The sequence below is a fragment of the Vulpes vulpes genome, chromosome 15 (assembly GCF_048418805.1).
Source record: "Vulpes vulpes isolate BD-2025 chromosome 15, VulVul3, whole genome shotgun sequence".
Classification (NCBI taxonomy): domain Eukaryota; kingdom Metazoa; phylum Chordata; class Mammalia; order Carnivora; family Canidae; genus Vulpes; species Vulpes vulpes.
The window spans coordinates 108,123,508-108,134,696 of NC_132794.1; positions in this window are offsets into that span (position 1 = coordinate 108,123,508).

Consider the following 11,189-nt stretch of genomic DNA (forward strand, 5'->3'; position numbering starts at 1 on the left):
CATGAAGGTAAAGCATTTAGGACTGAAGTCGTCACGTGGCCCTACAGTTAAGTGTTACATTGGTCTTTGGAAGGGAGCTGTGTTTGTTAGGAGCAAACAGGAACATGTTACCCAGGGAAGAACAGGGGACCCTGAGGTCAGGTGCCTGAGCAACAAAATGGCAGTTAAGCTTTTCTTCATGGGCAGCTGAATTAGTCACTTTGGACTCTGTGGGGAGGGGCAGGGGATGCTGAGGAACAGAAGGAGGAGAGAGAGAGACAGGGAGAGGAGTGGAGTGTACCTAGGGAGAGGAGTCAGTGGGTGGCATGGGGCTACCCACGTGAAGGGACAACCAGGGTCTGAGGTGGTGGCCATGGTGAGGGCAGGGAAGCTTGCTTTCACTTTGCAGCTGTGTGTGGGGTTGCAACATTCCTTCCCTTATCTACCCCCCTCCCAGCTTATCAGTAAAGTCGACTCTGCTAGTAAATTTTGTGCAAATGGAGTTTAAGTGGAAACACAAGTCAACCTGGAGCTGTGTTCTACGTTGACACAGGTGGTGACACAGACATAGCACAGGAACCTCATTATAGGGCCAGTGGCCTGGGGTCCCTGAGTGAAGCTTTGATTTCCCTCTTTGTGGTAAATGTTTTGGATTTGGGGATTCAATGACAATCTTATCTAGGCCACAGAGGGCGGCAATATCCCAGTCACCATCAGAATCGCATGTCACAGCCACCCCTGTCACCCTACATCTCCTGATGTCACTTTCACAGTTAAGTCTCTGATTCCTAACTTGTTTATATATAACAGACTGCCCCCCCCCCCCCCCCCCCCCCGCCGAGCATGAGTGATATCCTCAGTGGATGTCCTCAATGATCTTCCTGAGGACCACACTCTCCCAGAGCAGGGACAGAAACAGGGAGATGAAGCCCTGAACCATGAATGAGTGTGATTCTGTTTTATTTTGTTTATTTTTTATTTTTTAAAAGATTTTATTTATTTATTCATGAGATACAGAGAGAGAGTGAGAGGCAGAGATACAGGCAGAGGGAGAAGCAGGCTCCATGCAGGGAGCCCAACATGGGACTCAATCCTGGGTCTCCAGGATCAGGTCCTGGGCTGAAGGCAGCACTAAACCACTGAGCCACCCGGGCTGCCCCTGATTCTGTTTTAAACCCTGGGGTGATGTGACAAGTATGCAGGCTGCAGAGGCCTGTGGGAGCAGGGATGTGGAATGACTGCCAATGAGTGTCTTTGGGGTTGATGAAAATTTTCTAGCAGTGGTGCTGATGGTTGTACAAGCTTTGCAAAGATTTTTAAAACAAAACAAAACACTGAATTAAAAAAAAAAAAAAACTGGGACAAGTCCCACTCCAAAGTAGACCTTGCAAAGGCTGGATGCGGGGCCTCACAGACCATCAGGCCAACCTCTCCCCCTCTGCAACTCGGCTTTGCTTGGGGTGGCCCCACCCTCCACACCCTTCTCCACTTGGTGGCTCCTGCAGCTCCATGCCTAATTCCTCCCAGTTTTGAGGAGCTCAAAGGGAAGTTCTCTTTTCTTAATATTGCACAGCAGTTTTTAGCCTGACTCTCCATGGTCAATCTGGAACTGGACATGATGGCCAGGGTGTGGGGTATCTGATGGGCCTAGACCTGAATCACTCTGGGGGAGATGGGGGCAGAAGAAGTTGGCAAACCCCAAGCAAACGTAGGCTTGAGAACGGGGGACGGATGGGGGTCTCCCCGAGGATCAGTGGAGTACCAGTAGCAGGAATGGGTATTAACCAGGCAAAAACAACAGACGTTGAGTAACTAACTGTGACCTTGAGGCAGTCCCTGTCCTTAGTCCCCTCGTCTGCAAAATCAGAATAATGGGAATACCTGCTTTCCCAGGTGGTTGTAAGAACTAAATGAGTTAGATGATAGGAACCACTGAGACAGATCTTGGTGCACACAGCGTTGTGTTAACTACCATTACGATTGTGTGCAATGTCATGTGTTCTTAGATACTATAATTAGTCTCGGTTATTTACTTCCTCAATATACTGAGTCTTTCTCTAGTTATCAGCAATTTTTGCGTGCGCTTTAGCAATAGTCAGCTCTTGTTTTTCTGCATAAAATAACTATAAAGCCATTTGCAAATTTCTACAGAAAATTGAGTAATAACAATAACGGCCCCAGTAATTGCAATGAGATTAGCAGGATAGAGCTCTATCTACCTTTCTCCTCAGTTTCAAATCCAGACACTCTTAGTTTTAAAGCGTCCGTACAATCAGAATCCGGAAGCACGTGGAAGAGAATGCTCTAGATCAGGAATCTAAGTGCCTTGACAAAGAGACTGTACAGTCTGGCCGCTCCTGCAGTTCCGGGGAGGGAACACAATCTCTATCAGAAAAGTGGCCATTTGTGACTCTCATTGATACCAGAGCCTCTTCCCACCCCACCCCCCCACCCCCAGGGTGCTCATGCAAGAGAAAAAAGGCAGAACTTCAGGTCTGTACATGTCACATTGTATTAGCGCTTATTTCTGGAGACAAACGGCTCCATTAAACACTGGGAAAGCCTTCTTATACCTGGACAACCAGCTGAAAACATACAAATTGAATTCCACACTCATAGCACAAATCCATCTTTATAACACAATCCCCAAAAGGACTTCAAGTGACTTTGTGTGACTAGTTTCTGAGATACGATTAGAAGATATGATTGCTTTGGGGGAGGGGAAAGCAGGGGGGATTATTTCATTAGCTTTGTCAGCTTTGGCATGAGGTGACATTAGGAAAGGAATTAGCAAGCCTGGGGACTCTTAAGGGCATAAATATTTTAATACAATTTGTAAGACATCGCAATAAGGCCCAGCAGAGATAATCCACTACTGTCGTTAGGATATGCTTATGGTTTGAAAGTCAAATATCTAAAAAAAAAAAAAAAAAAAGTCCTGGTTATTATTAAAAGAGCAAAAATATGTAGAATTTTCCAAACTATGGTTTGTATGGTGCTGTTGCTCTCAAGTCCCAGGCAGTGTGGTGGGGCTTGGTAGGGTCTTCTTAGGCTGATTTCAGGGCCTGGTGCAGGGGCGTGGGGGGGAGGTGGCTTCCAGGTACCTGGGCAGGGAAAGAGGAAACCTGAGTATCTATCCTCTGACCGGGCCTGCTGTCTTCCCTGGTGGGGCAGGTAGGAAGGGCAGGTGGCAACAACTCCTAATCTGTACATATCCCCCAGAGGTGAGTAGGAATCTATCCCAGGGAAGGGAGTATGTCTTCACCACATCAGAGCCAGAATCAATCAGCTCCCTAAGGTCCCATACTTCACGCACAGGGGGCCACGGAGAGGATCTCTAACCAACCTCCATCCCTTACTCACTAGAAGGTCTCAGGCAAGTTGCCTTGTTTTACTGATCATCAGCTTCCTCATCTGCAAAATGGGGATGCCTAGGGATAGTGCACTCTGAGGATTCAATGCCATGACCCACACGAAGCACAGAGCATAGTGTTTATGCAAAAAATCATACTGTGATACTTCTAGCTTTGTTCTTCTTTCTCAAGGTAGATTTGGCTATCCAGGGTCGGCTTAGAGAGTTGTGCCCCGTCTCTCCACCTTTATAACATGGACAAAGGAGGGAATTCTCAATTCTTCTTCTCCTTTTTTTCCTTTTTAAGATTTCATTTATTTGGTTCATGAGAGACACACAGAGAGAGAGAGAGAGAGAGAAGCAGAGACATAGGCAGAGGGAGAAGCAGGCTCCCTGTGGGGAGCCCGATGTGGAGCTTGATCCCAGGACCCCAGGACCCCAGGATCATGACCTGAGCCCAAGACAGAAGCTCCACCACTGAGACATGCAGGTGTCCCTTAATTCTTCTTTAGACAACGTTAACTACCATATGCTACAAATGCCTGTTTGTTGTGGGTTTATGAGAAGCTGAGAAGTATCATTCTTTTAAAGAGAGTCACACTCAGTTTTTCTTTCCTCTAATTTTCCCTGGGACTTGGAGAGGACTCCTGGTCATTCTGACCCCTGGTTATCTGGACAACTTAGTCCTCACAGTGGCTTCTCCCCTGTGGTTTGCTGACTCTGATTTCTTAGGTGGCTGAGGCCCTGTAGAGTGGTGAACTTTTCAGAGATTTTGGACTGAATGCCTTCTTTTTTCCATCCACACAGCTCTATGTGTTTTTGTTGTTTTGTTTTGTTTTTTGTTTGTTTGTTTTTTTTTTAACACAGTCTGGTTTCCCTGGGCCTTAGACCAAAGTGGGTGAATCAGTGTTCTTCCCCAAGAGTTGTTTTAGAATTGGGGAAGCGATAAGAAGCAAAGAAATATAGCTCAAAATCTGCTGACAGACATCTTGCCAGATATTTGGTGGAAAACAGGCTGCAATGAGAGAGAAAAAAGCCAACACACACAGAGAAGCAGAGAGCAAAGACACAGGGAGAGTCTGATATAGCCAGTACTTGACTTCTAATTCCAATGTCCTAGATGCCCACTGTACCCCTCTCTTCCCTACAGTTTTGGATATTTCCTTCCTTGGATTCTTTCAGTCGGAGAGTGCTCTTTTTGTCACTTGCAACCAAAGATCCTGACTTGGAGCATCTTTTTATTTAATCTAAACATTTCACATGTTATTTGGGATGGCACAGTTGTCTTTATTTTGTTTTATTTTATTATGATAAGAACATTTGACATGAGGCCTACCTTTTTAAAAAAAAAATCTATAAGGGAAAGGCACCTGGGTAGCTCTGTAGGTGAAGGATCTGCCTTCGGCTCAGGTCATGATCTCAGGGTCCTGGGATTGAGTCCCACATCAGGCTTCCTGCTCAGTGGGGAGCCTGCTTCTCCCATTCCTTCTGCGCCTCTCCTCCCACTCATTTTTGCTCTCTCTCTCCAATAAATAAATAAAATCTAAAAAAAATATCTCTAAGCATATAGTATTGTTCACTATAGGCACAGTATTGTTCAGCAGATCTTTGGAACTATTGGTCTTGTACAACCAAAGTTTATGCCCATTGATTGGCAACTCCCTCATTTCCCCCTACTCCCAATCCCTCGCAACCATCATTTTATTCTTTGATTCTATGAGTTTGATTATTTTAGCTACCTCATTTAAGTGAAATTGTGCTGTATTTGTTTTTCTGTAAATTCCATGAAGCTGCAGGATACAAAGGCAATATATAAAAATCAGTTCTGGGCAGCCCGGGTGGCTCAGTGGTTTAGCGCTGCCTTCAGCCCAGGGCGTGAATCCTGGAGTCCCGGGATCGAGTCCCACATCTGGCTCTCTGCATGGAGCCTGCTTCTCCCTCTGCCTGTGTCTCTGCCTCTCTCTCTCTCTCGTCTCTGTGTTTCTCATGAATAAACAAAATCTTCAAGAAAAATCGGTTCTGTTTCTAAACAATAGCAAGGAACCTAAAAAAGAATATTAGGAGAACATTTCCTTTAAAATAGCACCAAAAAGAATACAACACTCAGGAATAAATTTAACTGAGGAGATGACAAATGTGTACACTGCAAACCATGAGACATTGCTGAAAGAAATTAAAGGCACAAACAAATGAAAAGATCTCTTCTGTTTATGGGCTGGAAGAATAATATTGTTAAAATATCCATACCACTCAAAGTGATATACAGGTTCAGTGCAATCTCTATTAAAATCCCTATGGCATTTTTTTTTTCAGAAATAGAAATTCTAAAATTCATATGGAACCACAAAAGACCCTGGATAGCCAAATCTACCTTGAGAAAGAAGAACAAAGCAGGAAGTATCACAATTCCTGATTTCAAAGTATATTACACATCCATAGTGAATAAAATAGTATGATTTTGGCATAAACACAGACATATATACCAGTGGCACAGAATAGAGAGTCCAGATATAAATCCAAGCATCTATGATCAACAGATCTCTGACAGGGGTGCTAAGAATACACAATGGGAAAAGGAGTCCCTTTAATAGACGGTTCTGGGAAAGCTGGGTATTCTCTTGCAAAGAATGAAATTAGACACTTGTCTTACACCATACATAAAAATCAATTCAAAATTGATTAAAGATTAAATGTAAGGCCTGAAACTTTAAAATTCATAGAAGAAAGCAGGGTAAAATCTTCATGACTTTGGTCTTGGCAATGATTTCATGGATACGACACCCAAATCTTGGGCAGCAAAAGCAAAAATAGTCTCACTTGGGACTACATCAGACCAAAAATGTGCACAGCAAAGAAAGCAACCAACAGGGTAGAAAGGCCACCTATGGGGTGGGAGGAAATATTTGTAAACCATATATCTGATAAAAGGTTAGTTCCCAAAATATGTGAGGAACTCCTCTAAGTCAATAACAGAAAACCTAATAACCCAACCTAACGGCTTGAATAGATATTTCTCCAAATGGGGCTTATAAATGGCCAACAAGTACATGAAAGAATGCTCATCATCAGGGACTTGCAAATCATAACCACAACGAGCTATCATTCTCACACCTATTAGGATGGCTGTTACCCAAAAAACAAAAGACAGCGAATGTTGCAGAGAAATTAGAACCCTTGTACACTCTTGGTGGGGTGGCATGGTTTTCCATATTTTATTTAATCTACTGTTATGCTACCCTTGGATTTTGGCTTCTGTTGCAATATGCTCTTACCCCAGGGGAAAACTGGTACATAAATCCTAACATCTCTGGGCCCAAATCCTCTCTGTGAAGGTCTGAAGAAAAAAAAAAAAAATCAAAGAGCAAGTCACCACCAGCCCAGCAGGTGGAGAGATTGGACTGTCTGGAATTCCTCAGAATTTGCAGCTTTCAGGTACTGTCTGTAAGTGTGGAATTTGTTGCAGAGCAGACCTAACTTTCTGAGAAGAGAGTATGAATTCCTCCTTTAGCCAGTTTGAAAACAGACCAGAGTTAAAAGTCAACAATGACTCTTGGCTCTAGAGTTCTGCATTCTAGCATGGCTGGGCAGGGTTACTCTGGGTGCTCAGTTCTTAGATTAAGTTGAGTGTTTTGTGAAGCATCAAAGACCCAACATTTCTCAAAAAATGCCAGGAAGGCTCTTGTTGCCCAGGCAACAGCTTCTCTATTGCTGTCCTTCAGCTGGCTCTCCACAAATTAATCATGAATATAAATGAAAGTGCTTCTCAAGGTAAGTGACTGCTGCCCTGCTCTGCCTGTTGCGACAGCAGTGGAAAAAGAAAAAGACAACAACAACAGAATGAAGTTTAAAAAAAATCAATGGTGCAACTCAAAGCTAAGTGTCCAGAGTAGAGCTGAGTGGCTGGAACATTGGTCAAAATAGGGTCTGCCAAACTCAGAAACGCATAGTTCAGTGGAGTGCCTTCGCAGGAGCCTGTGCTTTCTGATAAGAGGCGGTGTGCTTTCTGCATTGGATGCCATCTAGCACCGAGGGTGGACTGCTCATTTGCTCTTTTCAAGGCATACCTTCAGACACGGCTCGCACCAGTATTTCATGCTATGGTTTCACTTTTGAAGTGTATATTCTTTCCAATGTCAAAATATGTCAATTTGAGTGCTTTAGATTGCAGTAACAGAAAATCAACTCAAACTGGATGAAACTAGAAATCCATTGTTTGTGGAAGAGGATGTCCAAACACAACATGGGCTATGGGTGAGTTGATATCACCAGGCTCATGATATAATTGAGACCCAGGCTGTCTCTGTGTGATTCTGCTTTGTGGTTCAATGTCAACGGCATCCTAAAGATGGTTTTCCTCATCATCATAGGGTGGCTTCTGGCAGCAACCGGGCTATGTTCTCCCTTGTTCATATCCAACAGGATAAAGGGAGAGATGCTTCTGGAAGCCTTTCAGAGGAGCAGAGAAGGATGTTATTAGAAATTTCCAGCAAAAACTTAATGAACTATGGTTCATTAACCAGAAGCATATCACATGCCTCTTCCAAACTACCTCGTGGTAAAAAGGAGAAGACTTCACTTAGGCCAATCAGGCACATGCCTAGAGCCACAGGTGGTAAAGTCAGCTTCTCCTGTGTCAAGTCTGAGCCCTATTAGAAAAGATACAGGACAAATATTCGGCTAGGCCATCACATATTTAGCTACTGTTAACCAGCTGAAAGTTGGAAGAGCATATTTTCTTCTCTAGGTTGCAGTTTCAATACAAATGCCCCTTCTTGTTCAATTCTTCAAGTGCTGCCTCTGTACTCATTATGGATGGAATGTTTCCATCACCCCAAAATTCACACATTGAAATCCTAACCCCTCGGTGTGGTGGTGTTAGGAGGTGGGGCCTTCGGGAGGTGATTAGGTAATGATGAATGGAATAGTGCCTGTGGAAGACACATGGGGAGCCTCTCCCTTCACTAGTTATTTCTAAAGATTTTTTTTAAAGATTTTTAAATTTATTTATTCCTGAGAGATACACAGAGAGAGCAGGGATATAGGCAGAGGGAGAAGCAGGCTCCCTGAGGGGAGCCCGATACAGGACTCAATCTCAGGACCTCAGGATCACGCCCTGAGCTGAAGGCAGATGCTCATCCCCTGAGTCACCAGGAGTCCCTCTAAAGATATTTTTATACAGGTATCAGAAAGTACAGAGAATAATGCAACAATCGTTTACAAACTAGTGCCTAGAACTTTCTAAATATTAGTTCAAATCTTTTTCTATAATCAAAAAAGTAAGTGATGATGGATAAACACTGAGGCTTCCTTTCCCATTTCTTCTTCCCAGACCAAGGACTACTGTGAATTTGGTGTGGGTAATTCCAGTCCATTGCTTGGGATTCATATACAGAGTTGTTTGTTTGTTTTTTTTAAATCACCCTTTGAAGCCCACTGAAGTTCATGTCTTATTTCCTCAGCCAGGCTCTGAGGTCTTTGGGCAGTGGGAAAATAATACTTATTGAAAGTCCCTGCATGGACCCTGCTTCTCCCTCTGCCTGTGTCTCTGCCTCTCTCCCTCTCCCTCTCTCTCTCTCATGAATAAATAAATAAAATCTTAAAAAAAAAAAAAAAGAAATTATCCTCTGTGATAGAGGCTCTCAGTGGCAGGAGGAGGCAGTGGGGTAAGGGCCCTAAGGATGTCAGCTGACTTCCTTCCTCAGCCAGCCTGGAGCCTGCTCATGAAGCAGAGGCTCTGTATGGGCTCAACAATGTGAACTTCTTCTCTCTGGAGGTGATTGTGATGCTGCTGTTGCTGCCTGCACAATCTGAGAGCAGCAGCAACCAAACCTAAAAACCCAATGGGGTAAAATAAGCTGGCAGTAGTTTAACTACACCAGACTCATTCCACTATGGAAGAGTAGGGCTTTTTCCTCACTGCAATAGGCCTCTTTCTGAGTTTGGATTTGTGTTTCCTGCCCACGAGTCTTCTGCTGGTACCAACCTCCATGACTTACTGGATGTATCATGGTAGCCTACACAGCATCGCTCCTATTCAAGGAACTTTCTTCTTGATGTGAGAAGTGTCCTTGGAAGATACCAGTCTCAGGAATCAGTGTCCCATCTAACAACCGAGAGTTCCACTAGTTTGGAGAAATGGGAGCTGAGCATAATGTCAGTCTGAACCATATGTTGATCATAGTCAACCATTTTTTTGATTAAGAAGAATGGCAATTTCATATGATTCAGTCCAGAAACTGGGGAGATTTGAATCCTTCCTCTGAGTGTACACTGTCATTTTGAGTTAAAAGGAGTGGACCTGCTTGCCAGGAGCCATTATTTATAAGTAGAGGAAGAAGTGCTCACATGTACCTAGAGGAACAGACCATGGTAGATACTTGCTGTTTTTCAGTCTCTAGCACCCAAGCAGACTTTCTGTGTTGTGGGACTACCAAATTCATGACTACACATGTCCAAGTAGAGGACTGAGAGAATTTTTTCATAGTGGTTGCTGTAAACCAGAGTCTACCATGTGGAGGTGAGTCTTGTAGCAGAGACAGAAATGTCTGGAAGTGGCGGCACCAGTGGCAGTGAGGGGCCAGCTGGGGAGCAGTGCAATTCTGGGCAGCTTGCTGGAATGGTTTTGGTTATGCTTCTTATGCTTCTCCTCCTCTACATTCTTAGTCAAACCTCATCTCCCTATCATCTCCTCAGTGTGCTAGTTTTCTAATGCTCTGGGAACAACCCCTTTTCTGGTGAACCACAGAAGTTTCTGTTCTTTGCAACTCAAATGTTAGTAAATATACTATCTTTGGCCATAGGTTTTATAATGGCTGCTGGATAGTGGATTTCACCAATTTCTTAAAAGAATTCAACTGGCAGCTACTCCCAGGTGGAGGAGAGCAGGCTCATTTCTTTGATTCACTTTTTTCTTCTTAGTTATTTACCTTTTCTGATTTAAAAAAGAAATTTACTGTGATGTCAATTTGTATTTTTCAGAAATACCATCGATTTAATTTAGCCTTTCAAGTTGATAATATACACATATGTATGGTACTTAAAGAATTTTAAATGTTTCTATACCTACAGTTCATTCATGTTTCTATTATTATTTGGTTTTTTTCCTCATTTTTTTTAAGATTTGCCAAAGGTACTCCATATATTTTTGTTTTCAAAAGAAGATTGTTTTGATTTATTAATGACACTCTCTTTTTTACTTTCTCTTTTGCCTTTATTATATCCCTCTATTTGGTGGAAGGAATTTTTGTTTCTTTCCTAATGCCCTAAATAAAATGCTTAATTTCTCTCTCTCTTTCTCTTTCTCTCTCTCTCTCTCTGCCTCTTCCTTTTGTAGCCTAAATTAAATGCTTAATTTCTCTCTCTCTTTCTCTTTCTCTCTCTCTCTCTCTCTCTCTCTCTCTCTGCCTCTTCCTTTTGTAGCCATTTAAGTGAATTAATCTGGATCCATTCAATAAACACGTTTTGAGGGCCTATGTGACAGGCAGAGAGCTAGGTAGAGAAAAGCATTAGATGAATAAGACATGGACATATGTCCCCAAAAGGTCTGGGGAAGGGAACAAGCATATTAAAAGAAACTTTTAAAATAACATCAATATAATAGTTATCTTTAGATGGGATTGATACAATTTTTTTCTTTTATGCATTTTTATATTTATCAATATTTCAAGGATACATTTTTAAAAATGTACCAACATTTCATTCATGAACACATGCCATTTAATATCATCAGAAGAACACAGGAAATACACTATATATATGTATATACATATACATATATATATATATACAGTATAAAAATAGTGGCATTAGGCCTTGAATCTGGAGATTTTAGAAAGACCTCCCAGAGAAGAAGATACCA